The sequence below is a fragment of the Bombus bifarius genome, unplaced genomic scaffold (assembly GCF_011952205.1).
Source record: "Bombus bifarius isolate JDL3187 unplaced genomic scaffold, Bbif_JDL3187 scf7180000009145, whole genome shotgun sequence".
Taxonomy (NCBI): Eukaryota; Metazoa; Arthropoda; class Insecta; order Hymenoptera; family Apidae; genus Bombus; species Bombus bifarius.
The window spans coordinates 27,634-55,255 of record NW_022884930.1 but is presented as its reverse complement, the minus strand read 5'-3'; the positions used below and the strand labels follow the sequence as shown (position 1 = coordinate 55,255).

At 40.4% G+C, this 27,622-nt stretch overlaps 1 protein-coding gene across 6 annotated transcripts in view; it reads right to left on the bottom strand.

Annotated features, from left to right (window-relative positions):
- The window catches only part of LOC117213910 (protein sax-3-like), a 125,067-nt gene that overhangs the window by 87,859 nt on the left and 9,586 nt on the right, over nt 1-27,622 (bottom strand). For 5 of the 6 annotated variants that reach the window (XR_004488746.1, XM_033459605.1, XM_033459604.1 and 2 more), the window contains exon 2: nt 27,467-27,508. The exons of the other annotated variant lie outside the window; for it this stretch is intronic. The gene's annotated coding sequence lies outside the window, so the exon portion shown is untranslated. The remainder of the gene's footprint in view (nt 1-27,466; nt 27,509-27,622) is intronic. 6 annotated transcript variants of the gene reach the window in all.

Below are 27,622 nucleotides of genomic sequence, written 5' to 3'. Positions count from 1 at the left end.
CGCTTCTGTGGCGGCGTGCGGTCTTACGAATTACGAGCAACGCAGCCAGACATTGTTTCTACGAGCGAACAAATATACGTATACAGCGCAATAGACACGTATAACGCGATCCGTCTACGGTCAGGAAGGATATTAAGCGGCACGAACTTGCGTGCACCCGCAAACGTGTTCTCGATAGCACGTGCACCCCCTTCCAAGGGATGTACAAAAATTAGTTGCGATTGAGAGGTCAAAGCGATAGAACGTATTCTTTTTGTAAACAGTTTTCACTTACGTATATACAATATAGTTTTATAACGTAAAAGCTCCTACATCCAACGTCCTATTTAGATCTCCCGCAATTTCAGAGAAACTCGCTCAATTTTATACGTATACTTTCGCTTTCGTCTTTTCTCGTATTATCTATTATCTTTTCTATTATTTTTCCACGGTTGCGACTTCTCGTAAGTTTTTTCGTATTTTCTGTTTCGCCGAGTTTCGGTCTACGGTTTCTTCGGACCTGACTACCCTTTACTACCCTACAACTTTCTCCAACTTTTTCTTATTTCGACCATCTCTTCTTACTCTAATTCCTCCATCGATAATATATTTTTTCATTACGATACAACTATCCACACAAACGTACGTAAACGTGTACGTAAATCTGTGAGCGAATAGCCAGTCGGTCGATCTCTGTTAGCCAGAGCTGTCGAAACGATTCGCCGTCTATTCCGATCAAACCGGACCGATTTTTCATTGCACAAGTCGCTCGTAGTCACGATCGTATTGTTTCGATAGATAATACGGTGGAAAAGCCAATAGAACGTTTCTATTTTGTCAAATTCTTATGTCCGATGAAATTTCCGAATTTTCCAATTTTTCGTTTCAAAGTTACAGATACAGGATATACGTTGGGATTAATTTTAATCTGACTCACGATTTATTGCTTTATCTGCGACAGAATCAAACGACCGCGACGGTGTTAGGGAAGGAATTACCGTTTCGATTCATTTGTTTCAGCGAGAATTCACCCTCCCTAGAGAATTGATAAGATTGCGGAATACAGGCTGTAACGATGGTGTACGATTTTGTAGGCGATACAGGGAAATTAGGGTAGATTGCCAGATGCAGCCGAGCATCCTGCGAACAATGGCGTACAGACAAATTACGACTGATTTAAGTAGCATTATCCCCTGTCGGATGGATGACGCTTATAGATGTTAAGCTATTCGTTTCTCAGCACTTAAGACGCTAGAATATTAATCTCAGCTGAGAATTCGTTACTTATGCCATTCGTCTAGCATGTTTGCGCGGCCGTATAGCACGGGTCTCGCTGAAATTTCATTAAAAATCTTCCTTTTGCCGAAACTTCTAATTAAGCGAAGCTCGTCGTTCGTGTATCTACGATATTTTTGTTTTTTAAGTCGATCGTTGAATTTCTAAAATTAATCTCGCAGAGAAGATGTAAAACGAATAAAAGAGAATTTATTTGTAGCTGGTATCAAATAGGGAAATTAGACGTAGGTGGTCAGCCGCGATGAGATCGTGTTTTCCGTCAAAAGATTTATCGCATTTCGCATTCTAAAAGCAAAACTCGCATTAGACAGACAGAAAATTCGATGCACAAGTATACATGTAGTAACGTATGGATTCTTAGAGTAAGGACAAGTAATGATGGTAGATTTAAAGTTTAGTTTAGTTTAATAAGCGATATTCAATAACAAAAAGAATATAAATAGAGTTTAGTGTAGTTTAAATAAGCGATATTCAATAACAAAAGGACCGACTATAATATCGTCGCACGTCGATTTATACTCTGTGTCCGCTCAACTCACGCACCGCTTCTCAACTGACTCTCTCTGCCCGTTGTAGCATTCTTTTGTCTTTTGCTAGGCCCACCGCACACGTGTTCCGCGGACGCTCGTAGCCAGGGTCACGTAGGCCTTTTCGGCGAAACTATTTATTTGAAAGACCGATAACGCATTGATGGAGCCGACAGCGCCTCGGCTCTCGCGACATTGTCTACAGTTAACTCGATGTTTCTTAGGCCCTTTCCCCCGATACTACATACATATATCTTGAAAATTATTCGTGCGATCAATCGCTGTACAAAAGAACGACGTAAGCACTCGTAGTTATTCCACTGATCGCACCACTGAATCCACCAAGTTTTCTCCTCTTCGATTATACCTAAGAGAACGAGTCGAGAGACCTCGTCCGTTTAAAACTCGTCTAACGAGACTCGGTCGAAAAGTCCACTATTGTAAGAAGCGGCGTGTCATCCGGAAACAGCGGCGACGACGTTGTTTCCCGTGAAACCAGTTTGAAGAAAAAGGAAGAAAAGTGCGGAGGATGGTGAGGCGCGAGTTGAACGGTGTAGAGGGAAGAATCTGCGGTAACGAAGCGAGCTGGCAGCTGGAATGTTGGCTGTGGACAAAAGGAACGGAAAATAGGGACAGACGGATGCGCGTCCTGAACGGCCGAATATGCAAAACACGAAGAATGGCGAAGAACAAGGAGAAGAGAGTGGCGAGTAGCAGCGAGAAGGGAAGAAAGAAGAAGAGCGAGACAAGAATAGAGACAGTGGTAAGGGAAACGATGTCCTGCCGATGATAATAATACGCGTCCCGGAAAATTACATTCTCGTTATTTCTCAACCTGCTGCTCGTTCTTCGAGCTACGATACAGTCGCAGAAAGAGAAGTGGAGCAAAGTGGAGCAGAGAGGGAGATAGATGGAGAGACGGTGGGTATAATGCGTTCGTTCCGAGGTTTGAAACGTCACGAAAACCCGAAACGACGACGGGACGATGGGAAATGAGGCGGCTTTCTCGCTACTCGGCCGGCAAAGAACGAGAAAGTCGTTCCCTCTTCATAATGGTTAAGCAATTTCGTACCGACCATCCTAGCCTCCTTCTCTGCCGAGGTCCTGCTGCATTATTATTTTCCGTATTCCCCGGATTCATCCGTTTTAACGAGTCATTCGCCTGGTTTCATTCGCGAACCGGTCGCCTCTCACTAATAAACGTTTTACGCTGCCGCGTCTCTCCATGGCGTACATTTCCTCATTTTATGCACACCCGAGATCTTACGAACGAATAAATTCCGCTTTACGCCATTGTTCCCCGTTATTGTTACCTCTGCGGACGATTTTTTCGCGTTTTACACTCTCGGTTCTTAATCGTACGAGTCAATTTTTTGTCTCCAAGCGACCAACTTTATTTATATAAGGATATGCACATATTCAAAACTTTTTTACATTCTCTCGAAGCGAAAGTCGTTCGAGAATAATCAAATATAATGTAACCGTATTCTCCGTATTCGTAGAAATGTATCGCAAAATTAATTTTAACAGTTTTGTAGCTTACACGGCGAAACTCCTTCTTACTCGAAAGTTGTCGTTAAGTTGCTAATTTTATATCTGTAATTTTCTGTGCGTAACCACCGACCAGAGATGCTATAACGAAGCTATTAAACTATTTCGAGCATCGGTTCGACCATTTCCTCGCTACACGAAGTTATTCTCGTCGCCTGATTGATACTTTAAAGGGGCAGCAATATGCGTTGTATAAATTTGATTGCACGATCGAACGCGTGACGTTAATTTTATAACATGTGCGTGTAGTCGCGCGTTTTGGTCGCCGTACCTATAAACGTTAAAATTATTAAGCTACGTCGGTAATTAAAAGACGATTCATCGAACGGTAACTACTGGCTGCTCCTGGTATTCCTTCATTAATTCAGCGGACATTTGTGAAAAATACCTAAATTACAGTAAAACGTAGATAGCGATACGATTTCTAATTAGCAAATTACAAAGTCCATTCACATCGAATTTATTTACTTTTATATTGTAGATCACGTGCTTGGCACTATGAGTTTATCTCTTTTTTTCAGGGTAATTGGATGCTGTGACAAGTCTAAATGTTCGTCAGTAAAATTAATCGAACGTTCGAAATACGTCGTAACTGTCGTACAGCCCAAGAGCCGAAGGAACTTTACCATCGAATTATTCCTATCGTTCCTTCCGTTCCGTTCCTTGGTTCTTTTCCCATAAAAGTTGTAGCTGCGCTCTAGGACAAATACACGAATAATTCACGGACTGTCGTTTCAAATCTCGTCCGTTCGTAAAGAGAAACGAAGATTTCTAGTTCAACGAACAACCGTTCGTTTCATCGCGACGTTTCGTTAAAAGATTCCAGAGTAATCACATTCACACTGTGTGCAGCAGCATTCGCTGAATGCAGCAGCCAAATTTTAAACGAACCGGTTGAAACGTCAGAATCGCGAAATGCAGCGAGCATTAATGGTCTACGAGGGTAGAGACTGGTCAGATTCTGTTTCTCTAGCAATTTGTAGAATCGAGGTCGTCAGGATCGGTTGCAGGGGCAAAGAAACACTTTACAAGTATTAAACAAGAAGCTCTTGGCCGTCTCGTCGAGTTTCGCACCGGGTTGCAGAAATGCTCGAAGCCACCAGGAGGAATACTCCTTTTGCCTTGAATTTCTCTTGGATTTCGTTCATCTCTAAAGTGCAACGCGGTACGGTGTTTTGTTTGGAAGGACTCGGCTAATGTAGTGGAAAAGTTGCTACGTTCGAGGATATAATACAGCGATTCTGTGTTCCTTAATGAAAAGTGTCGAATAAAGTTTGAAGATCGAATACGAGTAAGTGGATCGAGCCGTACGCGATCAAATATCGATATAACGCGACGGTATGCCAAAAGTTCGGTCAAAATTTAGCTTTGATCAAAATATTAATAATAAACGATGTTTCTCTCTTTGCAAAATAATCTATCGCGTATCGACTTGCTTCGACAACTTTTATCATTTCATATATATATATATATTCTTAGTCGTGTGAATCAGAAATTTTCATCGATTCTACTCTGCGTTCATTAACGTTTATTTAATATTCAAATGTATTCTGCATTTCGCTTATTTGTACGAGCGAAAGCTGTCGCGTACAGACACGCGTTTCCTCTTTACTTATCCTATCTAGAAGAGAACAAAAAAAATATTGGTTCGACCGGCCAATCGTAAATCATCGAACGTGTCACGAGTTTTCGTCCGATGATAGAATTTCTAGCAGTTTTTCGAATCTCGTTCGGGCATTCGACAGCTTGCGATTAATCGTCGGACCAATTAAACCGTCTGCGAATCGAAGATATGTTTTGCGAGGGACAAGTTATTGCCCGAATGCCGAGGAATTTGGAGGAAACCGAAATGCAAGCGAATAATTTTTAATGACAAGTTGATTCTTTTTCACGCGTTTCCAGTTGACAAAGGGAACGACACTTTTCGGTAATTTACGTACGCGTAAAACATTTCCACGGATACAGATTTATCTCTATAATAAGCTGGACATCGGAAATTCCATAGTTTTTCCTTTACGCTATGAAGCTGTATATTATACACGTACGTAATAATATATGACGTTATTTTCGTAGTGGAGCGCGCATATAAGGCTCGTTTTCAAATCGGTCGCAAATATAGCTAGATGCTTAACGTCCGTTTTCAGGAACCGAATGTACGTCGATGGAAACAAAGGCCACAACTCCATTCAAAATTGAAATTAATTCGTTCCGCACTGCTGATTCTTCGTCAATTTCTCGCATATTGATACAATATCCCAGAGCGGAATTTAAACTCCGTTTGTTCGTCGTATGTCGAACGAATGAAAGTCGAGGATACGGTTGATTTCGTTTATTCCGATGCAATCAGTTCGTAATGTTCCGCTCTTTTCCATCGACGTTTATAGTTTTAATCATCGATTCGTAATATTGGCAACAATAATGAGTCTTCCCACGCAAGATCGTTTAACGAATCGGTGGTTTAGAACGAATTTTAATATTCAAACGAGTTAAATATTTTCACAAAGTCTAACTGAATGCATATATCCCAACTAGCAAAGCTACAAGTATGCGAAAACAAAGCGAATCCCAAATTTTCTATTATCCCAAATTTACGCGATGTAAATTAACGTTCTTGTGAAATCTCTAAGCGAAAATCCTTCGACTCGAGAGAAACGAACGACTGTGCTCCTTTCTAAATTACAAATTCACGCTCTTAGCTTCCTTCGTATCTTTCCCAAGGAAACATAATTAAGAATGTACTCCTCGTCCGAGTTATTCCTCCCCGTTTTCCTAACTCCAACCAATGTTCACTTTACATTCTTGCTTTTGCTAACTCTTCGACTACGATCTTTGTGGTTACTTGCGATCGTTCTCTTATAACTACTCTTACAATCGTTCGATGAATAAAAATTCCTAAAATATCGTCGGAACGGTACGATCCAATGGACGCAGCGGTCCAAGGGACGCTGACAGGGGAAGAAAATCCGCTAGGATTTTACAGAGATTTTCGAAATACAAAAATCGCGCCATCGGTTTTTGGTTGGCTTTGTGAAACGGACTCGCTAAGGGTCGACGAGATAGCAGAGAGAAAACAAAAATGTGCGATCGGGAAAACAGCAGCGGGTGGTAGCCCGCATCGGTCGGGCTTGGAAATCGGCCACACTCGTTACGGATAAATAAATAAAAGAGCGAGTAAAATGTGTCGGCCGTGGGCCCACAGGTGCGTCGTACTGCAACGTTTAACCAACGTCCGGAACGCCATTACGTTTCGAGTTTATGGTGGTGGACCGTTGTAACCGCTGTATCCCGGTCGGCAGCCCGACTACGCCAAAAATATAAGCGCGGTGTCCCGTTATAATTAGCCCTTCGTTGTCGTTGCGTTTAACGTTCTCCTCTCTTCGTTTCTATCGAAGCAGTGTACAGATGGTTTCTACGCTAACGCCGCTACGATTGGCCGTTTAGTTAAGGATTCTTACTTAAGAATCGATATCGATACGCCGAGCTAAGCATGCTCTCCGTAGCGTCTAATCATTTATCGAGAATCAAGAACGTAGTTTACCGTGGCTGCGAAAAGTATCTGTACGTTCTTATTTGTTCCGAAGCCTATTTTTACGAGCTTTTACTCAATTTCACTTTCGTAATATAAAAATTGTCGTATTCGTACGAAAGTACCAGAAAATGGTACGAAATTTCTATAAATATCTCTTTAGAAAACAATATTTCCGAATTCATGCTCGAAAACTTGGATACAGGGCCGTGTTAATTAACGCGGTATCCGGTTAACAATGCCGAGCAAATAAAAAACATCCAAGCAGGGAATTTGCCAATTAGTACCTGGTTATACGAACAATCGCATTTTTATTCGCGTATTTCGCAAATGGCCAAGCTTTCGTCGATTTCTTTCCACGTGACACGTGGACAATTTCTAACGTAATAGTTATCGTCGATCATCCTGGTGTAACGTGTTTGCTTCGCAGTGGAAAGTACCTTCTTCTACATACGCTATGTTACGGCCACGCTATTTTAATGGAAAGCCGCAGCAAAACTTAATTGGTCGGAAGAATTAATCGGAGAACCGAACTCTATAGCTCGGTTTAATGGAAATTGAACGCATAGCTGAAATTCTTACCATATCGTGTGACCATTGGTATCGGCGATGAGGGTAATCTAACGGAACGAAGACGCGACACCGGAAAGTGAAAAATCGTGCGAAAGAATCGCCGAATTCCCATTTTTACGCCGACCTTTCGTTCTTGCGTGTACTCGTTGAATTTGAGCGAATCGTTAACGCGACGAGCAAGGAATGACCAGCCAACAGAAGCAGACAGAGCACTGTACACTTCGTTCTCTCTTTTCTCTCAACCTAAAACGGGTTCTAATTGCTGTGAAAATAACTGGCGCGCCGAGTCCGTACTACCGGACCGCCGCGCCGCGACCAGTCTCTTTGTACGTTGAAATATTTAAAACGTTTCCAATGGTAGAAAACCATCGACGACGTCCGTTTCGTGCAACGTTTCAGTCATTGAACCTTCGCGAACCGGTTGGCCGTATTGTATATTTTTTAAATAATATAACTTGTTCGCCGGTATCGGAAGAGTGCAGACAAAAAAGCAAATAAATACACGCCAATGTCTGAAAACCAGCATACAAACAGAAATACAGGTTTCGTTATAAATTCCCTTTAAAAAGGTCGATCCCTTTTAGCCGGAATTCCAGTTCGTACCATCTTTTTACTTTTTCCCCCGTCGCTGGCTTTTCGCATCGATGCGCATTCTGGTAATCCGACGCGATGCGTTGCGACGCCAGCAACATCGTTATCAGATATGTCAATGACCCGTTCGGACGTTTGATGAGGATCGAATTTATAATATAGGCCGGTATATAGGTAAACGTATTTACATTCAAATAGCAAATTAACGTCAGAACCCGTGGATTAATCTTGCTAAAGAATAGCAATTGTTATGCTCGTTTTTCCCAACACAAATTTTTCATTTCGTCTATTTTTATTTTGCGCGAATGTCGTACGTAACTTTGTGTTTCTTATTCGAACATCGATCGCTGTCCCTCCTTTTTAGAGATCCCGCATTATCATTCTTCGTAATGATCGTTATTTTCACGCATTTACAGCGAAATCGTCGTATATTAAGAACGACGTAACAGGCTCGTTGCCAAAGGGGTCGTGTATCTTCTTCTTGTCAACTATTGTCGTCGCTGGTAATTTACTTGGTACTTACCGTCGCTCGTTACACGCACATTACTAATATCCCAATCTTTCTAACTTTTAACATTGAAAAATGTTGGTCCATTTTTTCCACCACTGAAATCCTCTACCTTGCAAAGTTCAACGCGAATACGATAACGTAACGCTAGTTTTGCTTTCATTCCTTCTTTTCCTATTTTACTCGGTATCCTATGCGATTATATTCCCTGTGATTTTTCACACAGATATATCCAATTTCGGCAGTTTCAACGTTTAATTGAAAGACTTCCGAGAACACGATTGTTCGCGAAACTCGAAACAAAAATCTCAGCTTATCGAGCACAATGGTATCTCGACGCTATTGTTTCAATGATCGTCGAGCGATGTTCGCGGAACATCTTCTTTATAGAGAAATCCGATTTACCATTTCAGTACGTCGAAAGTTCTCGTTAAGGGCCATCGCCGGTAAAAGGACGATCGTTTGCAGAAAGAAAAAATAATAATAAAAGGAAAGAATACTAAGAACGGATTTTCTCCGCGAGAAACAATAATAATATCGAGAGTGGGAGATAAGGATGTCACCAGGATGGATTATCGAGGATATTATTGCGCGTCGCGACGCTTCGTCCTCGCTTCACCAACGACGATTGGCATCATCGTTGGCGTCGTTGCCGCGATACCGATAATGGACGAGCAGGTCGTCGACGTTGGCATCGTTTCGCATACTACGCTTCCTCCCTGCGTGATTTACGCGCGGCACGCGATAATATTCGGCGAGATGCCACGCCATGGCCGATGTTCCAGACATATCCTTTAGGAATTTCAAATAGATCCCACAACCATTCAGTCACTGTATCGCGCAAAGTTTCTCCTTATATAGCGTTCCCTTCGCAAACCTGCGTCATCGTCCATTGTTTGGTCAAAGTTCTTAGCACGTATTTATGATTATTCGTTTCTTATAGAAGACGCAACGACTGCAACGCTTACAACGCTTACCGACCATCTGAAAATACCGCGTGTCGATTCCAAATACACGTTACATTTCGATCGATATTTGTTTCTAGATTAATTGTCCGAATTAAACGTTAACAATATTTAATACAGGTAAACGCTGAATATTCGAAATTGTGTCAGCGACGGGAATTATCGTTCAGGTGGTTCTTCTTGCTGGTACTAATACGTCAAATATTGTTAGCCGATTAAGCAACTCTTCACCGCGAACGATCGTCGACAGAAGGACGACGAATAATCGGCTTTCGCCCGTCACATTTGAAAAAAGGAGAAGCCTACAAATTACCTAGGGAAAGCCGCTCGGCTTAAGGTATTACTCCGTTGCAAATAGCTATTAGCTTATGGTAATCTTGAGCTCGATGTGTTCTTCGATATTTAATCGAAATACCCAATAGGACAGCAATTTAATATTCCCGTTATATTTTACTTGATGTTATCATATGTATATATAGACTATGGATTTTTATGCAAATTTATGCTTTCACGAACAGATTATTGCCAACCAGTTTGAAGATTCTTTTCGTTTCTTCGAGACACGAGGTATCGAATTCTTTTAAAAATCAAAAAGTATCGTAACATCTTTTGCTTTCGATTTTTCATTTTCACGTAAACCGCGCGCAAACACTGTTTTAAATTATCCGTCACAGATTCGTTAGAAAATCGCAACAGTAGCCACTGCGTTAAAAGACTTCGAATAATTCGGTAGCACGAATGAAATTTGCATAATTTCTCGATACTCTCTCAACCGGTAGAAAAGCAAAGGAAATATTTGCGACGCGTCCACTTGCCATATTTCACCATTCTCGCCTCTACACCGATGTGAACCGGTCGGATAACTCTGCCATATTCGTCTCTATTCGATTTTAAAAGCTGGATTCTTCTTGGAACGTTGTGAAACGTGATCTCGAACGCCTGACCAAAGGATCCGCGCGAAGAGAAAGGGAAATCTTCTTGCGTATGGGCAACGAGAATGGTAAAAATCACGGACAAGATTCGATGTTACGCGTACATGTACACGATACGTGTACACGCGTATGTATTTCGGATGCTGACGCTACCATGACCATAGATGATACGACGTGACAGGGGGAACAGGTACGTACGTTTCCTCACGGACAGTAAACCAAACTAACGCGGACATCGATCGAGCTACGGGCACGTGCTCGAAACATTGGCCGCGAAGGTATTCGCGTTACCGAACCACTAACTATAATAGGTGCCTAAATGCGATCTACGATTGTGCTAATGAGTCGTGTATTGTAAGCAAACTTCAAGTTTTTGCAATTATTTTACGAATCGTTTGGAGATTGTTCCGCAAGTTTGTTACAGCTTGATAACGTGACGATACATCGAAGTTAACGCATAATGTCAGCCAAAAGTTTACGACTATTCCGTATTACGTCAAGTCGCGAAGAAGAGTTGAAAAGAGCGTCAGTTTATGAGTTTAGAATTGCCATTCTTTAGGAATCTTTCAAAGCAAAGAATCTACTAAAGCATCGATTTCGAATTGATAAGGCTAGTAGGAGGAAATTTAGATATTATAAAATATTATGGTTTAGTATTATCGCACTGTTATTTGTATTCTTATACATTTTCTATGAATGTTTAAATTTTTATCGTATAGGTGGTCGTATCACTTGTATCGTGTCCGACTCGTCATTGCTTATACTACTTATGCTGTCTTTATCCTGCGTTCTCCATGTTAAGAACTATTCGGTGACATTGTAAAATCGTAGCACAGCATTAGCAACACGTGGCATTCTATCGACATATAATTCTAGTAGCAGCTCGTTTTTAATGTCAACATTTAGAAGAAAATATTTTCAAAACGCCATCTTTCTAACAAATTGACGCATGAAAATAAACTGACTTTGTTACTCTTGAATATGTTTTCACGTAACGTAAAAGAGGGAGAAAGAGAAGCAGAGAGAGAGAGAGAGAGAGAGAGAGAGAGAGAGAACTACGGTGCATAATTGCAGAAGAGCATATGTACCTCAGTGGCGGATAAAATAGGATCACAAGTGCGCGCCGATTACGAAACATTTTCACCGCACCAACTGCAACAACTTCCTATGGAAGGTATGTAATATGTAATTGCTTTTTCATCTTGCACCGAGCATTATCGTTCGTAACATGCTTCAATATTCTATGGAATATTCAAATAGCAGTTACCCTTAGATTATTTAAGTAGCCGTTAAGCCATCGAAATTATGTTAATGCGCTGCGCATGTTAATTGGCTTAACAATTATGGTAACGCGCTCGTTTCACCTGATACGAAGCATTGCACAAATTTTTTATGTTAATTGCACGCCCTGCTCCATGCTGACTCGCGATTAGACGCCATTTCCGCGTTACATACGATTTGCGAGTCCGCCATTTATTAACCGCATCTCCTAACATAGCCATTACACACATTTAACGTTATGATACGGATTTCCGGTTGTCAACGTTTCATTGTCTTTTTTTTTTTTTCAAATGTGTGACACTTTGAAGATCGTGTTTTGCGTAGCAGATAACTAGGGAGTCGGAGTTTCGTAACCCCGTATCTATTGAATAAATTTAACGTTATAAAATTTCTAAAATATTCCGTTAATTTTTGTATCGCAACGAGATCGAACAAGAGAAAGGGCCTGGAAAATAAGAAAGTTAAATAGGTTTTGAATATAAATCAAGAAAATGTTACACGAAGTTACAGATTTTGTAGTTGCGAGTAAGACGAGTAATTTGTAGCGAAACAAACTTTCAAAGTAATGGATACGTCAAAAGTTACAACAAGATATCGAAGGTATGTTTGACTTCTATAGCACGGGAATACTGCGTAAGGGAAAATGGATCGTCCACAGTCGGACGAACTTGGTAGCTGTGCACGTGACAGCAACTACGTCTCTTTACAACTTCCGCGCACTTCATTTTAAAGCCCGATATGAAAAATAAAGTTATTGGCAGGAAATATCAACGTTAAAAGTAGAAACGGTCTCGCAAATAAGGTTTCTTTTTATACATTAACGAAAGACCTATCTTCGTATCCCGAATACCGGTACTAAGAAGAATTTCAACGCTAATAAAACCATCTATAGGTAAAATTCCATCCGCGAGGAAAGTAATATTACGGTGGAAGATATTTAAACATCCCCCACAGTTCTTCGAGCAGCTCCATTTAATTAAATTACAATAATCCACTCAACGCAGAATGGTGTTTTAATTAATTAGACATTGATAATCACCAAAGGCCCTGCTACAGCTAACGCGGTGTACCATTTAATTAATCAGTTTACTAATTTCTGTAAACTACTTCGATCAAGTTTACAAATACTAAGCCGTTGAACGCAACCGAACTTTAACCGAATTAAATCTTTATAGTCGTCGGCGATTAACATGTTTTACTCGTTGACGAAATATTTGCGAAGGAAGGAAATCATCGACTCACGTATCACGGTAATGAGTGACGATCGACACGCTTTAAGCCGCGAAATCGTTAGACAAATCATTAGCGTGAAATCAATTATACAGCCGGATTCGTTTAATTCCAATAAACAGTGGTATGCTATGGGTGGTTTACTGATTACAAATCCACATAATACGATATCCGTGTGCTCCCGCTAATGATACCTACGAATTAAACTAATACACCGCGAATTCGGCAAACGATTAGGCTAAAACGCGTTCGAAGTAGGTCAGTCTATTCCATTCATCGATCGTTACAATCTTATCTATCTCAAGTATATTCGTATATTCTTTCTCGTCTCTCGTTCGTGAAAGAAAGTTCGTTTGCAAGATAATTTCTACAAAAATTAAAACCTAATACCATTACGAGGCGATGAATAAATATTCGATCGTATCAACGATCCGACCAGATGGACGTCACGAAACAGCAAATCGAATCTAATTAACCTCTGTTCGCTCGCTCCATCAACCCTCTGAATTTCGAGTACTCCGGATACGAACGTTTGCTACAAACGACGTCCGATTTAGTATGATTATCACGGCGTACAGAATATTTTGCATACTATCACGGAATATCAATTAGACGATGCACATATACGTGACGCACAAGCGGAGAATATTTCGAATAGCTGTGAGCAACGAACATCTAGTTAGGGAAGATTAGGAGAACAGTCGATCACTGAGAAGATGAAATTGAAAGTTTCATGTCGATATAATTATCCGTCGTCTTTTTATTCTGTCAAATATAATTTTCGTTATTTCGTTGAAAACTCCAGCACTCTAAAGCATACGTAGCATCTTATTTGCGCTAACATACATATTTTCTATGGAACAGCGGAGAAATGGAAACGTCAGGTTATACGTACGTACGCCAGGCACGCAACGAGGCAGTCGTATTACAAGTAATTATAACGTACGATCGAACGAGCGAACAAACGAATCGACGATGTTAATTTCAATTACCCGTTTTAACAGGCGAAACCAGGCCAATCGTGGCAATCTCCACTTTTTAATTTCCCATTATCACTGGACGTGATCGTTATCCCTGTAGCCGACCTCTACGCCTCTCCCGCTCTGTCAAACGCTTAAACGGTGGGAAGAAACGAAATGAAAATTCGCTTTCCAGAGGCTGTTCCCGGATCAAATTCCCGAAATGTAATTCGTCCCGTAATTCGGTACGTAGCTCGGAATAATTGATCACCCGCCCGATCATTGATTACCGTCATATAAACAAGTGGCAGGAATTTCGATCACGTATTCTCTCTGTGCATCTGTATGCGCGTTCGCGATTCTCAACGCGTATACGTACGTTTGTAACGTCGCGTATTTCGGTAATAGCCGGACCGTCCTGGTGTCGCAGTTAATTACGACAGAAAGGATTTCGCTGTGCGCCACCGCCGCGTCGGCCTGCATTTTCTCTTTCCGGACAATTCGACTTGTCCTCCGGCCGTAGAAACACGCGGTCGTCCGCATTTCCTGCACGAAGCGCGCAATTTCACCACGTAACTTCGACGACGCACACCGCCAGTTTTTCTTTCTTTCTCTCTCTTCTCTCTCTTTTTTAATTCTTCCGCTTATTAGCCTCGCTACGTCGCGTCGCGCTGACCGCGCTCCTACACCGCTCTCCCCACTTCCCAGAGTTGCTTTATCCCTTTTGGACTCGACTTGAATAATTTCCGCGCTTTATGGCGGTTTCAGCGGTGCACGTGAATTCTTTCGCCGCACGCTGCCGAGTATCGGACCAGTAGTTGCGGTTTTCGCTATTTCGTGGAACGTCCGAGTGCTAGCTGAGTTTTTAACGAATTTAAGTTTGGTTTACTCCGGTTGTAATTAAACGTTATGAAATATTCGAAGGAGAATCGGTCCCAAGATTCGTAAGATTTTCGCTCCTATCGCGGAACGTTCGAATAGTTATTTCGATTATTTTTTCGTACTCGATTGTTTCGTCTTTCGAAACGAATTTAAATAATTTCTCTGCCCCTTTTTCCAATATTTTTGTTACGCGTATACGAACCTTTTTCTGGCGAAAGAATATTTCGTTAAACTCCTTTATCCGTTTTTCTGAAACGATTTATTTTGCTTTGAGAAAATTCCAACAATTAATCTTCCTTCGATATCGTCCCGTCGAATATGCATGAAAACTTTATATGGAATTTCCGACTAAATCTTTTTTATTTACCAACGTGTGCCACGTCTCTTCATTATCCTAGCTAATTCGATCTTAATCGATTTCATACCGTGAAATATTTCAAGCAAGCGTTTTACCCCAAATTGATGTTGGCGATTCTTCTAAATATACAAATTTCGTACGAATTCACAGAATTTGTTATTGTTCGGTGTACGCTTGCAATTAATTGTTACATTGATTGATCGAACCATTAAATTATACGAATTAGATGACGAGGCACACCTCTTGCTAAATTGATCGTTTAATATTTATGTCAAGGTATACGTGGGGCAGAAATTTTTTAGATACGATCACGATCTTTCGTGCTCTTCGCGGAATATTTTCTCACCGTTCGTTAAATATATGCTACGGAAGTCGAGGAAAACCGAAGATCCTGATTATATCAAAGATTTTCTAGGTATCGGATAACGATAACTCTAACCGTCGTACGACAGATTTTCAACTAAAAGATAAAAGAGAAAATAATTCTAACAGGCGAAAGCCGTAATCGGCGATTAGCGCGAAACACGATGAATCCTCGGATGTCCTTTGAACCGGACGTCTTCCGGCGTGTCATAGCCGATGCGCTTGAATCGTTAAACGATTTCTACGATATCCTTCCATGGACTTTCGACGTTCACGCGCAAAGAATCTGACAAGCAACTTGAATGGACACGCGAAGAAACTCGGTTTCGCAACGCTGCTAAAATGCCAGAGCCATAGCTTCTTTCTTTTTTCACAACGTGCGTCCTTCGAGACTTTAAATCCGCGTCGTCCTTTCGCGAAACGTCAGCTCGATAACTTTTCCTTTCCACCTTACTTTAGAATTTTATCTTTTTATCTTTAAAGAATTTTATCTATTTTAAAATGCCTTTTCGTTATAAACTTACCTGTTTATTACGACCAACAACGTCTAAGCTTATGCTTTTGGGGGGAAAATAAAAATCTGTAAAAATATCTTTTAGCCGTTAAACGTATTTACATTACGTTTATCGGTACCGCATCGTAAAAACGTTAATTGTCGTGTACTTCGTCCGCTATGAGTTGCAAAAACTTGACGAGCTACTTTTTATCTACCTAAAATCTAGAACGATAACACGTTAGAACGATGCGTTGCAGCTTACGTTGGGAATTATTTATGGTGCCAATGAAAACCCTTGATGATGAATATGCTGTTCTTTTCGCGCGGGTAAATAGGGATAAATAGGAAGCAATAGCAGCGGGACCAAAGCGTAGCAAAGAAGGAAAGACTGGCAGAAAACGTGAAAGAAGGTCATTAGTAAAATAAGATAACAACGTAGACGTTGTTGCACGATCAAGATGAATGACTGTTACGAACAATATTTTTGCTTAAGAGATAATTCTGTTTTCGCGCGTAGCTCGATAATCTGTTCGACTATGTTATTTCAAAACATATTCTAATTAATTGTAACTAACATTCGTTTATTTTAGCGACGTTCGAATATTTTAATTTAGCTTAGAAAAATTTCACTGCAAATGACCTATAATCGATACCTTAGGGACGTATTGCACGTGTTTCCAATCAAATTGTAACTACGTTTTTTTTATTAATGCTATTGTTTCATCGTTATTGATTGCTAAAATAAAATGAACGACAAAATATTGTCATACCAACGATGGTACATCATATTCCAAATGATTTGAAATTTGTGAAATTAACGTTCTGCGTTCCACGTAATCGATCTCGCGTGATATTACTTTTCATCAACAGCGTGGAACATTCCCACGAAACTCTGCGACAAGAGAAAAAAGAAAAAAAGAAAAAACAAAGAAGAAGAAAAGGAATCGTAGAAACGAAGAAAATTTGAGCGCGTTCTTTCGCGTTTCTCCGCGATTTTCCGCGATTTTCCGCGCGCGAAAATACCAGGCTCGATACTCTTTTATCGTATCAGGTCGTCGTTCGTTCCGAAATATTTCAAACCCGGCTGATCGAACCTGTGCCTTCTCTTTTCCCCGAAACACAGGCAAGCCTGTTTTAATTAAACTGTATATGTCGTCGGTCGAATAAATTCAATCCCACTGGTTTATCTAGGACCGTGACCCACATTGTTCTCGACGGTGTCTGCACCCTTGCTTTCGTTTTTTCCCCCCTGCCTTTTGTTAGCTCTTTTTATTATTTTATTATGCCCTTGATACGTATGATCGGCGATCGACGCGAATAAACTGGTGGAAAAGCGTCGACAGACGCGAACCCTGAATCTACGCGCAACTTGATCTACTCGTTATATAATTTTACGATCGACGAATGAATTTTACGAATATGTTGTACAATCTTTTATGAATTTTGTCGCGAAGCAAAACAGAGATTACCGGAAAATGTTACAACAACTGGTGTATGCCTCGCGTGTAAAAGCTAGTAAGCTTTACGATAAATAGAAATATCACTACGAGTATTAGTTAACTAGGATTTCGTAACACCTTCGAAAAGCTTCGTTGATTTCGAGATAGTTCACCCAAATTATTGAGAAGTGGTTCCGTCCCTTTGTCCCAACAATTCTTTCAATGTTAAATATTCTAACGATAATACATACTGGCTCGATGATTGAATTTCGATATTTTTAAAAAATTGTCTATTTAAATCCAAAAACTAACGGAGAAAATTCTAAAATTTGTACGCGAAATTTCTAAATCGATGAATATCGTCGCGTGTTTCGAATAAAAGCAAAGGCCGTGAAGAATTTTGGCTGACGGTTCGAACGTTTGAACAACGAAAAGAAATTCAATCGAAATATTACGCGATTGGAGCGACCATTCGATGCGCTTCTTCGAACGAATTACCGATTGCACGCTGCGGCGCGCCAGTTATCCTACGGTCGAAAGGTTCATTCGTCGACGAAACATTCGCTCCATCGTTTATACGTTGCTCTCTTGCGCGATAAAGTTCGTTGCGTTCCCCAGTGACGAATCGTTCTGTCCAATCTGTACCCAATCAAAGATTTAACGATGCTGTACGAGTGAAACATAAAACTATAGACCGTACTATACGTTTCATCCTGTATAAGTGTCGAAGCATTCGATGCCCCAGATTCTAAGCTATAGCTGCTCGGAAACTCGATAATTTTGTTAGCTTGGATAGAAAATTGCGAAAATTTCTACGCGGATGCACCCATATAAAGCATGTAGCACTTACATTTTACAAAACGTGACACTTTTCAGTGGCTGCGATCGTATTATTCGCGCGAAAAATTCATTTTTTTTCGTAGTACGTGCTTTGTACTTTCGTTTCTAACAGATTAATTACTAAAATACAGTTTTTCCTCTGAATAAGCAACTCGCGATCCTCTCTTTTCTAGTTGAACTCGCCGACAGAACGAGAGATCCGAGAAGGAGCAAGAGGTTGGTGAAAGCGAGAAGCCATAAATTTTTGTGGTCGAACGAACAGTCGTGAACATAATTTAACAGAAGACGAATAGAATACGTGTAATGCTTTTTCTGGTGTCAGCGATCCTCGCGCGTTATACGCTACTCGGCCGATCACTTTGCGATCTGCCGCCATTCTCTTTCCTCCCGTTCGAGAACAAAGTCAAGCCGAATAGCGTATTCGTCTCGCAATAACCAACTGTACGGTCTCGAGCGTGTTGCTTATTTCTAGCAAAGGCTGTACGGATAGGGTCGTTATTTACAAGTTTACCTCTTTATACGTATTTGGATATATATGTGTTCAACGGATTGAGTTCCACACATATTCAAAAATCATGAAAATCATCGTTGAGGAGTAAAGCTGCAAGTACGTAATTAGCAAATATAGCTGTCATTTTATACAGTACACGTTAGAAAAAAGAAGAGTAGTATCCGTTGATGTAACAAAAATCAAGCAGCGGTTTATGTGGTGAAATATAAAACGGAGCGTGAGTGATCCTTTCCACGAATCAATTTCTCGTTGCTCTTCACCGCCAGTGGACAAATTGTGTAGTGAAAAGAAAAGAATGCACGAACCCAACAAAGAGGAACAAGTAGCAAAAGGACGTGAATCGATACGAAGATTCGGTCTTGTCCATGCACAGTTGGATAGTCAGAAACGTCCGTGAAACGAGTTGCCAACGTTCAGCAGCTTTGACTGCACTTTTTCTGGGTAAAAGCGAGCTGCTTACCGATCGTTTAAATTTCGGATCACTGGTTCGGAAATAGAGACCCTGTATGCCATTAAAACTATACGGCCTTTCAGATCGGTCCACTTTTCTCCTTACGCTCGGTTCTCGTCGATCCGTCTTTGCCCTCTTTCCAAGGCAAAGCTTCCTTGACTTTTCGCGAGATTCCAATTAATGATTCCAACAGAGAGGAGCCAATGCATGTCCATTCATCGAGCTGTTGCTATTGTCTTCCAAGTGGTATAACTTTGAGCTCGAAAGCGGTGTATAAAGATCGGAGAAGTTTGGCCCATAGTTTAGGGAGAATGATAGTATTTTAAAGAAAATTCTCGATAGAGCCAAGTAACTGGTTCGAGTCTTTTAACCTCTCTCTCTCTCTCTCTCTCTCTCTCTCTCTCTCTCGCTTGCTCTTTGAGTGTTTAGTAATGCATGAAACATTCAAAATGTAATGCCTAAGTTAAACAAGAAAAAAGTAAATCGCGTAGTTGGAAGTCAAGTTACAGAAAAAAAGCAAACTAATATTATTCAAACTGTGATTGTCAATTGTGATGTATTTGTCATTTGAAAATACGTCGCTTAAGAGTTTGAAATATTGTAAAAGAGGGTAGTGAGAAAAATTTATAGCGGCACATGAGTCGTGGGACGATGCGGATCGAGAGCGACTCGTGTTGTTGTTGTGCCTCGGAACACGGGCACAGCCTTGACGCACGAAACATAACGATAGATAAACTCCGGATAAAACAAAGTCACCGTTATGGGCAATCGTCGATCTAAGACAAATTCAAATTTTCCGACTCCCCCGACCAGTATAAATAAACGGACGCGATCGCGAGCGAACAGTTATTATCCGAGTTACAGTTCCAGTTAACACACGAGTTATTTGTCCGAGTTATTATCTGCGATTAACGGAGTGTACGAGTTATCAAGTTATCCGCGAGCGATCATATTCTATCTTTGCGATCACATTTGTACGAGCGTCGGCGGTATTTATATTTATTCGTATTTATTTTATTTATTCCAAATATATTCGACGGGTCGCAGCAACAATTTCTCGTTATTCTACATTATTGATCCTCGCACAATCCACTACGAATTGAAATCTACGTGGGACACATACGTATATAGCTATTTAAGTTCAAGTCGTGAAAAACATCTTTTTTCCATCGCGTTTCGTTACCCTACTAAGAATATTAAACTCCTTACATCTTTATAGGGCTCGAAATCAATTTCGCGGCCTTTCGTCCCGACCACGCAGAATTTCTGTTAGCCTATACCAGGATATTTCCCGATACACGTCTGGAATGAAAAAAGTCCATCGACGGGAATATTCTTTTCACGACCCCATGGGATTAATAGAATAACTGCGCTACCTCAAAGAAATCCTACATCCTGCTCTACGAAGCAGAAAAATCGTGCGCCTGTCGGATGCGAAAGCAAGCCATTTTTATCGATTCAGGACATTTTCTGCTCTAACTTCTCGCTACAAAACTGACATTCAGCACATTTTTTATTTATGATAAAAAATATGTGTAAAATTTCAATATTGCTGTGAAAATCTGTGCGAAGAACAAAAGGTACGTGTAAATCTTCATTTATGTATTATAATCTTCTTCGATAGGATTGTTCTGTTTTCAAGAAAAGGAAAGCAAAACACACGACCCATATTCGATACGTTTGGAAGCAGGAAAGCTCTAGAGAATCTAAAGGGCGGATTTATTCAAGACCACTGCTCGTCTCGTATCAACGTGTATGCGACAGTTAATAAAAACGATGCCGTTGCATGACGCGGAAAAATGGTAAACTCGGGTGCATGGGACGATAATACGCTGTAGACTTTCGTCGTTGCGGTCGAATGAATATTCACGAACGAACGCTTGGGCAGATTTTCGAGAACAATAATTACAGGATCGCGGTTGTTACGTATGTCGAAATTATGATTTCCGATAATGGGAATATTCGGTAGGAAATATCGAACGTTAACGCATGCATTGAAAATCGTTATAAATGGCTGTAACTGACCTTTTAAAGTGGTCGTAAACCAAAGTTTGTAAAAGCTGCTAATTGCTGATACAATTATCCTTCTACAGCGGATTATTATTAACGCGAAGGGTCATGAATCGAACGTTAAAATCTGTGCTAGCGATATCGCTGGTAACGCACACCTACATTGATTATTTATTTATTTATATTCTGTTAACCTAATCGTTTCATTTATAATGTTCCTTCAGCCAATTTACGTTAGCGAATTCCATTCCATCTTCGATTTACATCGTCGTTATGAAAACCAAGTCCAACGATTTCGACTACTTTTCTCATAGAATAAAGTATTTCTTTCTTTAAATTATACAACTTCTTTATTATCCTTGACCAAACCGACGATTACCTATTTCACTTATTTCTTTCAGTAACGCAACGTTTGCGTAATTTTTACACGTTCTTTGACCGCTTGATTCTTGCTGGATTAAATCGTTAGGTTTGATCTAAGCTCGCTGCGTTTCTCCTTATTTTCTTCCCTCTCAAAGTCGTAGTTTTTGTACGAGGAAATGAAATAACCACTGGTTCGGTAAACCAGTCACGGAGTCACAGTTGATTTAAATCCATTTGGGTAAACTCAGAAATAATTCGGTAAGAATATTTCATGGCCAATATTTCATGAAAATACCCAATACGGTTTTTACGAAACTTTACCGAACGTACATGTTTTCTCGTCTTTGTATTTATCTTGCGAATTTGTTTTCACGGAATGGCTCTCGTGTTTGTTGATGTTTTACCGTATCCTCGTATCTTCCAGTCTGCCGTTTTTCTTATTTTCTTTTAGAGTGGACATCGACGAGTTTCTCGAGAAGGCATTACCGTGCCGCGAACGTGTATTCGCTTTTACAAGCTTTCTGTTAGAAAAGCGTGTTTCCTCGGAAGAAAGAATCGCCTTTTTTCGGCATTCATTCGGCCAAGCTAAAATTCTTCTACGCCATTTTAACCTCTAAAATACCTTTCATCTCTACATTCACGATCAATCCGCGATCAATACTTGACAATTATTGTTCTATTATCCATCTTGTGCGAAAACTTTGCTTTATACCATACTTTAGATTCTCTGATACATTTATTAAAAAGAATAAAGGGCAAACGATACGATACATCATAAAGTTATCAACGATGTAAATTGAAAACATTTATTACGCCGAGGCTTATAAATGCCACTATTCTATCGCAGACTTTTATTGAGTCAACTACGTTTCATGGAACCTTTGTACGCATCTCTTTCTCTCTCTCTCTCTCTCTTTCTCTCTTGTTTACGCAATAATGTCCCCGCTGGAATATCGTACGTAAACTACTGTCCCACTCTCGAGGATGGTTTACAGGCAAGTAACCTATAAAAAAGCAAGATATATTTTACGAGCAGCGTGAATACTTTCAGCGGAAAAATAAAAACGCTCTGCCGTTGAAAAAGGATCGATATTACGGGATAAGAGTTAACGCCATTTATACAGTTTCTATATCCTTTCTCCTTGTCCCATAAAAAATATTTGCCAATCTTTGTGCTCCGTTACTCCTCTTCATCCGCCATTCCCCTCTCCTATGCATTTGGTTAAAAAATTTTGCATCCTCGACAACTTTTCCACTCTTTGCCGTTTTTTCGTTCCATTTATCCGGACAAAATTCATAAAAAAGAAGGAAAACGAGAGTAGATGGACTGGGTAGCTCGATAATCTTCCTTTTATCTAACCGGAGATTTTCTCAAAATGTTTTGCAGTTCGATCGCGAGACTTTTGCGAGACACCTTCGCCACCACAGCTTTCTTTCCTTTCATCTTAAATTCGATTTAGCGGACGACCCGACGACGATACGGCGTCTCGCTAGATGTTTCGCCGTTGTTTCCAATCTTCCCGTTCCCGCTTTCTGTTGCTCTTTATTGTCGCGAATCGCGGAACGTTAGCACATTTCGATATTTCGTGCTCGAGACCGTAAAAAAATCGACGCTGAATTGAATTTCGATCGGCCCGGCACGCCGCGCGCGCTTTTTTCCTCCGGCTCGATCGAGGATCATTTTTCCGGTTCTTTTGTCGGGATTTAGTCGACGAGGTCCGATTTTTGCTTCTGCCTGCAGCTTCCAAAATTTTTTCCATCGATACCCCCTCGCTCGTTCTTTTGTTCCAACCTCTTCTCTCACACCGTTTTCTTTTTTTCAACTGTTCGATCGAGGCAAGAAAGAAAGGAAAAAAAGAAAATTCTTCTCGTGGAATGGTGATTGCTGCTAGACCGGTGTACTCGCTCGAGCAAACTCCACCGGGGAATATCGCGCTTTTAACGCGATTTATCTTTCGAGGTTGAACACGTTTAACGAGTTTTAACTCCGCTTCGCGACTCGCTATTCTAAGCCATTTTTCCGGACGTAACTTTCGGTCGGTGGAAGCGGCGCAATGCGGCATTTCCTGTTTCAACGAAACCTATTGCGATTTGCAAAGATTAAATTTATTCAATGGAATCTATCGACGTGCTTTCGAGCTCGTTACCTGAACCGATATACCGTGCGTGAAATTTTTAGATACACGTACAGTGGACAAGATTATTGTTCGTTGATCGCGACTAAAATCGCTTTCGTTCGTCTTTCGAAGACGATCAAAATTAGAGATAAGGAACAATACGATGTAAGTTCTCCAAGAACAGTTTTCCTATTCTTCTTTCTCTAAAATTACGACTATAGGCATTTGATAATTTCGGTAAGCCCTGATGTTTTTAGACTAATGGTCAGAGATCTAAGAAGAGTGTTTTTAGAAATGCAAGAAAACCGGTCGTTTAACTTTTAAGAAAGAAGAAATAGTATTCATACAATACAGCAATAAAGAAGTTGGCCTACTGAAACACGCTTTCCTCGACCTATCTACGTTTACGACATGGAATGTATGCAACAGGCAGTAAACGCGCTAAAAGTTAACTAAAATCAGCATGCTATCTTTTATTACGACGTCCTGTAAGTTTCAGAAGTTTCAGCAATATTCAATTTTTACACGACGTATTTGCAACGAGAAATACGGCGAAAAAGTCCACAGAACGATCATCGATACTGCCTTTGAATCAACTATAATAGTTGTTTTTACATGTGCAGACCGTAATTCGTATTCTTTAAACGAAGAAAAAGAGGTCTCTATCCTGCACGCGGAATCGCAACAACGGACGAACGAGATAACAGGGCAATTGCATTACCGAGCCGCAGATACGTGATCGTTTAATAAAACTCAGCCATTTACCATCTCCGTGTTGTACTTGCTAATTATCTTTTACCAGCGGTTTGGTCGCATTCGCGGCGTCGAACGAATCGATTCGCGAAACTTGCAAGTTTTTCGATCGCTTGATCCAGCGAGCAAACTAATACGTTTTTGCCGTGACGGAATCACCCTGACTGGGAATAACGATAGAAGAGATACGCTGACTCTGCGGCGTGTCTTTCGGTTAGAGATGGATCTTAAGGAGGAAAATTGGAGGAAAGTTTGCCTATGCAAATGTGAATACAATTACCGTTGTTTCTTCTATCAATCGTTGAGATAATTCTCAAGAGTCTGGTTTGAAATGGATTAATTATTATTAAACGTAGCAGCAAGTTGGTTCGTGTTGCGTAACAAATGTCGTTTAGGAAATAAAAGATACCGAAGAATGTAACTTGTTTAAAAATATAAAATTCTAATTAATCGTAAAGTAAGTTTGTTCGATGATTTCCTTGTTATTTCGAGATTAATATTGCAAAAAAAAAAAAAGAAAAATTATATATATAAACGAAAAGAATCGTAGAACGTTTTACGATATTAAAGTGGCTAGAAAAAGATCTCATCGAAGAGCGACGTTTATCGTGCCATAACTTACCGTGTATTTGTTAGAGTTTTTCTAACGTATAGTGTTATATAAAATGCATGGAATGAGATCTGGATCAACGGAACTGCTTTACAAGTCCTCTTACCTACCATAGCCTTTTGCTTCCAGTAGCACAGCTAGCACGATCAAAGCAGGTAACATCGAATAACTCTAAATAATTAGATAGATCGGCAAACACCTCTTCACCCATCCTAAGCTACTTGGTTAGAGGATAGATTCCGCGACTCTTAACCAAATCGTCTGTCAAGCTTGTTCAATTTCGTTCTCCATCTTCGGTCAAAGTACATTAGCAGCTTAAAACATTTTAAATATTTTAATATTCGACTTCGTACGACGCGGTGACTCCAAATCGTCGTGCTACGAAGTGTCGGCGATACGACCGTTTAGAATTTAGAAAATGCGTGAGGTTCTGGTAGCACGCGATCCGACGTCGCACTGCCAAAGAATAGAGACGCTGCACCGCGAAGCGAGGCAGACAGCCATGCCTTTTGGTACGTGGACGGTGACTCTGTAACTGTGAGAGACGACGCTCGATCTTTGCCACTCAGTATCTTGACGAAAAATAAATCTCGAGTAAGAAAATGCAGAGTTCGAACGCCTGGGACGATCAAAAAGCGACCTTCGTTATCGAAGACCTCGAGGCCGCATAAATTTTAAGCCCTCCTTCGTACGGTGTGTTGTATGCCGGGCCCTGACGTTCTGCGATTAGGACGCCTGGTATTTTCCGCTATTCTTTGTACAATCGTCGATCTGAACGAAAGTCCAAGTAAAACCACGCGAGTTCGACATTTCTACAGATATTACTCGGCTTTAGTATTTTCTTATGCCGACAGTGTGATTGTTTTCCTAACGCAAAAACTTCGATGTATCAAACAGTCCTTTGGAACGAATCTCGAAGATAAAAAGTTTCATCGAAAGACGAAACGTATACTTTGTGATCTTGACACATTCGTCAAATGTCAATTAATGGCAAACGATATGCTTCGTCCGTGAAGCAGTGGTATAATTCTAAAGTTACAGTTGTACAGTTACTCTGCATATTTTTTCAAAGGTGACGACAGTTGTCATCTTTGGCGCGTTACTCTGTAAAGTTGAATTTCTGTCGTTATACTTCTTCAACTTCGAAGACGTTTCGTACAACAACGTTTTGCAGGGGCCTTTATAACTAGTTACCAAAGTTCCTTTAAATCGGAGAACGCGATGCCCGGTACCAGTAACCGATAGTCAGCGAACTTATATAGATCTGCTGACATTGTCTTGCTTCTTTTAACAAATAATAATCGCCCTAACATTTACTTTCCTCTTTTTGTGTATGCGCGTGCCCTTTACTCGATTTAAATGTTAATTGGCCCGAGAGTTTGTTAATTCGTTTTCCCTTTTCGTTATAACGAAACGTTATTAAAAATAGTAAACACGAGGGAAACAATCGAGTTGAATATATTTCCCACTCTCCTTTCCCTGTAATTCCTCGTTTTGTCGTATCTTGCGATCCCAATCAGTTCGTTACAACGATTCAAATGTACTGATAAGCGTTTAATAAAACGTATTTTCGCTTATGCTAGCATATCGGACAGATTCGACTATCTAAGCTGATATGTACAGAGTTGCACAGCTGATGTAACGAACGTGAAATTTAAAGATGGCGGAATCGATCCGCGAAGAAAAACTAAGAGCCAAATTATAATAAATTACATACGCAACTGCGAGAAGGACGATGTCTTGTTACCATCCGCGTGTAGAAACAGTCGCTCGTTTATCTTCCACGACAAATTAAGTCTAATTACTAGGGTATGATCGCGCGTAATTACGTTATGTTTCGTCGTTGCTTAATTAACGTAAGTTGGTTCGTGGGATTCGCGATATTCCTAACATCCGCGCCAGTCGAGAAACATTTATTCTCGAGTAAATTAAAGTTATCCGTAAATCGCGTCGAGTAACGAACACTCTTGTGAAACGGAAAGCGGAAAGTTGACGTACGAAGGAAATTTCGAGAAGAGGCAGGGGACAAAATTGGAAGAAAACGATATCTACTTCCCGCGTAAACAGCTCTTTGCACGACCACGTACCAACTTTCAAGATTTTACCAAGTTTCGTCTACACGTAATAAACGCAAACAGGAAGTAAATTAATTAGCAGTCAAATATTTTCGTCGGTTAAGATGCACCTTAAGATGAAGTAGAGAAAGTAACTTTAACGATATTATTTGTGTCGTATACGATGGATTCCGTATGTATCGAGACTTAACGAATAACAATTACTTGTGCTGATTTTAAACTTTGTTAACGATATTGCATATTATCGTACATATAAACGTATTCAGGATGTAAAACTTACCACGAACACGAGATGGAACGTTGGTCCGACGTTAGAGACAGCCTAGAACAAAAAGAATTTCTTTTATACAATATTTGAAGAACAGAGGATCGTAAACTTTTATAAAAATTGTAAACTTGTGTAAAATAATCGCTATTTCTACGGTCCACCGCGCTT